The 5,772-nt window shown below is 33.9% G+C and overlaps 1 long non-coding RNA gene across 1 annotated transcript; it reads right to left on the reverse strand.

Annotated features, from left to right (window-relative positions):
- Positions 1 to 785: 785 nt before the first annotated feature.
- Positions 786 to 5,409, reverse strand: LOC148909587 (uncharacterized). Its single transcript, XR_016120396.1, has 3 exons — positions 5,313 to 5,409; positions 4,008 to 4,116; positions 786 to 916 (listed from the first exon to the last, which is right to left on the reverse strand). It is a non-coding gene; the product is annotated as an uncharacterized LOC148909587 (long non-coding RNA).
- Positions 5,410 to 5,772: the final 363 nt, after the last annotated feature.

The raw sequence follows: 5,772 nt of genomic DNA on the forward strand, positions 1-5,772 counted from the left end.
GCTCCAACAGTGATTAATGTCTCAGAATCACTGTTCATTCAGCCAATCACAGCATGAGAAAATCTATATTCAAGCCTAAAACTATACTGAAAACTGTTAATTGTGGAATCATTGAACTACAAATAACAGACACTACATTAAATACATTCAAAAGGTTATAACAACTAAGTATTACTCTCCTGTTCAAGATTTCTTTTATAAAAAAAATGACAAACTTCAATGAAATCACTTTAAGGGGGGCTCGCTTAATGGTTGATTACAATGTAGTCTATTACAATATAGCTATGAACATACTACACTGTAAACTCATGAGAAAAATACAATTCATTAGACCAATATTACTTGAGCACCAAGTTTGATCTTTTGAAGTCCTTACACATACTAAAACTAATATTTATTAGTATAATGCTTAAACGAAATTATTTTTTGATAATTGTTGAAGCTGATGCTATACATTTAACCCTTCTAAATAGATGGAAAAGCAGTTTAATGTGTAAAATATGCTTTGTCTCCACCTTTTTGTATTACTGCTTCCCACAATGTTTATAAGAGCAAATTTCAGAGGACTGTGAAAAACTCAGATTGTAAATCAGGAAGATAATTTAAATTTGAAAGAAGAAGTGTTGTGGAGTGTCTAATTTGTTTAAAGCACCTCAATGTTACCATAAGTGTGATGGCACAGCATACTCTGACTTTTCACAGTCATATGAAATCTACTCAATACCTCTATGTACCTTATACCAGCAAACAATAATACAATTTGTTTAAATAATTAAATTACTCACTCACTTTCCTGAATTTTTTTAATTGGCAATGAGGGAGTTATGGTAGTCTTGTTTCATGCATGCTAGCTGTGTAGAGCCACTTTGTCTCATCACTCTCAGCAGAGCACAAGGCTGCCAGTTGTTGTAAAGTACTGCAAAGTTATGAACATTAAAATACTTACTGGGGTATTCAACAAAACCCTATAAAACTATATATTGTTTTAAAGGTCAGATAATAAAGATTACGAAAAACATATTATCTGAAAGTGATCTTTTAATTTGAAACATTGCTGGAGCCTTAAACATGAATCGGGTACATTCTGTAGATGTGAATTAATGGACATGGTGTTAGCGTGTATAGCCAAAAGAATTTCACCACGTAAATAAGCAAGTGATAATCTACAAAAGAGTGTGAACGATTTTTGATATCTTCCTTCTTTAAGAATTTATAGAGTTTTAAAGTTGGGATGTCGAACAAATTCAATGTCGGTTGAAGACGAAATACTCTAAACATCAAAAATCGCTCATACCCTTTTGTTTATCCATACCTATTCTTGATTTTTGCCAAATTTCGTTGAAATAGAACAAAACTACATACCCTATTAATTAATTTAAAGATAGGGAATAGGCGTAAAGAGATTTCAAGCTTTTGAGTTTCAGGAGGGTTTTACACACCCTGTGGAAAAGCTACCCACGAAGGTCTCCAGTAACCTTAAAATATGGAGATATCTACTCCATACTTAATAAAAGTACCTTATGCAAGCAAACAATATCTTTGGATATACTTTCTTAAGGCGACTGCCTACTTTTGAACGCTCAATTTGAGCCCATGCTGTGCATGCCCTCAAAAACTGCTGAATAATCTACAAGATTTTATTGAAGAACCATACACAATTTGAACTTCAAGAGGGAAAAATCCTCAAATTTTGCACAGGACTCTTTTTTTTAAGCTTTTGCAAGAGAAAACTTCTAAAAATCTACATTATATCAAATTCTTTAAAAATATTAATTATTCTAACACAGGAAATATAGATTTTTGTAGGAATTTTGGTTTGACTTAATAGATTTTTTGCTGAGCTATTATCTTGTGACTTTTTATTTTTTCCTGATTATTTTCAGGGGCAACATTTTTCCTTCAAAACCTCATGCATAGGTATTTATTAAATGCAGATTATCTCAACAGGTAACCGGTCATGATGCCCCCTTGTCATGATGCCCCCAGCCATAACGCCCCAACTTATACCATGACGCCCCCAGTCTGCACTACCATGACGCCCCCAGCATAAACCATGACGCCCCTTGTCTCTATTAACTCTTATTTAATAAGAAGTTTAACGATAATAATATGGCGCTACGAACCCACGTAAATCGAACACTATTGGAGTTGTTTTAAATAATTCGTTTCTAGGCTTCGCGTATCCACGAGTTAAAAACGATACCTACAAGCTGGCGAACACTAAATCTCTGTAGTTAAGCGATGTACTTCTTGAATCTTATCATTAATAGTTAGTTCCAGAACATGATATAGCTGAATTAGGAGTTAAAGAACATCATCCAGATGCATTGGGAATCCAACCATAATTCTAAGACATGTTCATCGATCAAAACTTTTATTTTGTGCGATCAAGTCAGGCTGTTGTTACGAAGCACTCTCAACACGGCCCGTGATCAACATTTCGGAATGCCTTTATCGGCACGAGAAACCTATAAAAAATTCTTCATATTTAAAGAACATCATTTCGGTGCATTTGGAGTTCTAGAACATCATTTCACAAGGAACATTAAAACTTTTTTGAAAGGATCGTTTTTGAGACTTGCACCTTTGTGTTTGTCTATTTCGATAGCTTTTTCAAGTGATTTCAGCAATCGCCGGTAAAGACAAAATATTTCTTCAAGGCATCTGTTTACAGAATAGGTTTTGAAATAACGAACAGAAAGTTGAATAAACTCAATCTCGGAAGTAAATTAGACAGTGAGTCGAGGAATCGAAAGTGATACCTCGCTGTATTCCTGGGTGTGTTACAAACGCGATGCGTCATGTCAACGTATCATTTGTATTTAGATTACAGTAATATCCAGAGTAATATCATAGTTACATGTAACTACGATAATTCGGTATGCTCTTTTGATTTATTTTCCATTTTGTAGCTCTAGAATATCATTTTAATATGAACTCTGAAATTCATCAGTAATGATTGTTTTTGAGATGCAGTTTGTGTTGCGCGTCACCAAGCGAAGTCTTCAAACGCTGAGGAGTTGTGTGACAACAACAGTGTAACAACTTGAATATGGCAAACTACCCGATTTATGTTAGCAATCTTTGCTTGCTTTCCGAAATAGTTATTGAAAACACACGTTTCTCCTCCAAGAAAGTTTATATGAATAATGAGGCTATTAAGGTAGAAGAAACGTTACGGATGAGTCAAAAACTTTAGATGCGAACTAGTTGCCGTGACGACATACCCAGCAGTGAAAAGACTTGTAAAGTGAGAACGTAAAACTACCAGAATTTCGTAAGAAATCTTTGCTGATTTACCAAAATATTTAGCAAAAACACACATGTTTCAAAAATACGAATAAGTCAAAAACTTCCCACGCCAAAGAACTATTAGGTTACAAGTCTGCATACTACAACTGCTGAAAACAACTCAATCGTTCGAAAACAACTCGTTCGTTTGAAAACAACTTGTTCGTTCGTGCATAGTTAATGGTCATATGTCAAAGGTTTTAATTCTTTTCAATGGTTTTCTTACTTTATTCACCAGCACTCTCTTTCTTTTGTGGTATATTTTCAGTGTCAAACTTTTTGGACATAGGTTTCAGAACTTATGCGTAAGCGTTCTTACAGCAACTACGGCGTACTAACTGGAATTAAGAATCATTTATCGGCCTTACGAAATTTTGTCGTCAACTTTTTTCCTTTTCGTTATTTTTTGTTGTTCTTGGATTTATACTATGAAATATTGTTAAACTTCTTATTAAATAAGAGTTAATAGAGACAAGGGGCATCATGGTAGTACAGACTGGGGGCGTCATGGTATACGTGGGGGCATTATGGCTGGGGGCGTCATGACAAGGGGGTGTCATGACCGTAAACCTCTCAAAAACAAGCTTGGGACACCCCATTTTTCGTTTCATATTTGGAATCAGCATTAAATTTCACTCTAGAAAATTGTAGTTTAAAAAAAGTTTGTTTTTTTCCCCAAAAGTAGCCAGTCATCTGAAGTTAATTAAATTACTTACTGAATTTTTCCAATAAGCAATGAGGGAATTAGTAGTCCTCTGTCATGTTAGTGTAGAATCACTCTTATAACTCCCAGCTGAAGATAACTCTGACAGTCACTGTAAAGTACTGTAAAAGGCAATGAACATTAAAATATTAATAGGGGATTTCAGTTAACTATGTACTCTATGGAATAGTACATGTAAGGTCTTTTTGATTACTTATGGGCAATGTGCAACAAAATCCACAAAGCTGTCTGGGTAACTGAGTACTGAAAAAATGGAAGAGGAAATTAAATGAAAATATGAGAATATGTTGAAATGCTTATATGTCCATAGAAAATATCAAAGGAAATTTACTTTTCTTGTCTGCTAAAATACTTATATTTCCTTATAAAATAACTGTTATAAATCTTGACATTATGACTGGTTGGGAAAGGGTGCTTTATTTAACAATTATTTTCTTGAAGGTGAAGCAAATAATGGGGAACATTTACTGAGACGTGAGTCTTCGAGCGGCGAGGTAAATATTCCCCAATAATCACTGAGCCTGAGGCAAATAATTGTTTTAGTATAAATACACAGGTGATTCTTTCAAAAAAGAGGGGAAAAAAAGAAGATAAAAGGCAATTTTTTCCGGTAACAGCAACAAAGTGGCTGGCCGCCATTTTGGATTTTGGCTTGAGGTGATTATCATGTGATAGTGTGAGTTTCTTGACCAATCAGCGCGCGAGATTTTCTATAATCACCTGCTTATTTTTACTAAGATAGCATACAGAATATGCACACACTTTCAGTTGCGTCATTTCTTCAATAAAAATGTTGAAGGAAAATTTCTTATTCCTGTCTGTTGATGCTTTGTGCTAGATATTTGTGCTCATGTATGAACACTGGCCATTAAAAAAAGCTTTCAAGTTCATTAGGAAAAAGGAATTTGATTTGAGTGAGAATATTACCATCCTTTAAGGTAAGTATGAAAGTTCACTTTGAAAGTGCCATTTGACCAGGATAATTAGTTTTAATGCCAATATCAAGATGTGGAACAGACAACTCAGAGATCAACTCAGAGAAAATGGATGACAAAATTTTAAAAAAACTTATCTCATATAGTCAACTCATTAATCATTTCAAGACGTACTGTACCCCACTTTGCAATGTCACAAACATTTCAAGGCCCTGGATTTAAAGAATTCAAAGGCCACCCATACTACATTGTACCTCAGTCACAAAATTAACAGCTTTAGTGCTTTAATTATTATAGCCTATAATCCTATAATGTATAATGAAAGAAACAATCTACTGTAACATTTCATTTATTGTACTTACGTTAAAATTCCATTTAATTTAAACTGTATAATACTGTGCCTAGTACTGGGAAACATTCATCACAAGCTGTAGTGCTGCGCAGTCCGTTAGGTTGAGTCTCTGAAGAAAAATAAATTTATAATAATATTATAACAATAAATAAGTATTTTACTCAAGGAACCCACTTTTTGTTTCTCTTTTTATCTTATTACGCGACTATATTATGTGCATATTCAAATTTAGGCCGTAGTAAACTTTTGTTGTTGTTTCTGTTGTCGTTGTTGTCGAGGGTAAAGTAGTACGAACTATTATATTTGTAACTCCAAAAACGGAGCTAAATGTAAAATAATCTTTAAAAATAGAATTTCGAATGAAATATAAGCTGAAGCATTGAAAGTAGAAAGTATTTTTAAGACCTTAGCTCAATATATCTGTAAAACAATTTTGGGGCACTTTTTCTCCTGTTGGTATGCACGCACTT

The sequence above is a fragment of the Actinia tenebrosa genome, unplaced genomic scaffold (assembly GCF_029948245.1).
Source record: "Actinia tenebrosa isolate PJP-AT-01 unplaced genomic scaffold, QUT_ActTen_1.0 PGA_scaffold2__45_contigs__length_23673736, whole genome shotgun sequence".
Classification (NCBI taxonomy): Eukaryota; Metazoa; Cnidaria; class Anthozoa; order Actiniaria; family Actiniidae; genus Actinia; species Actinia tenebrosa.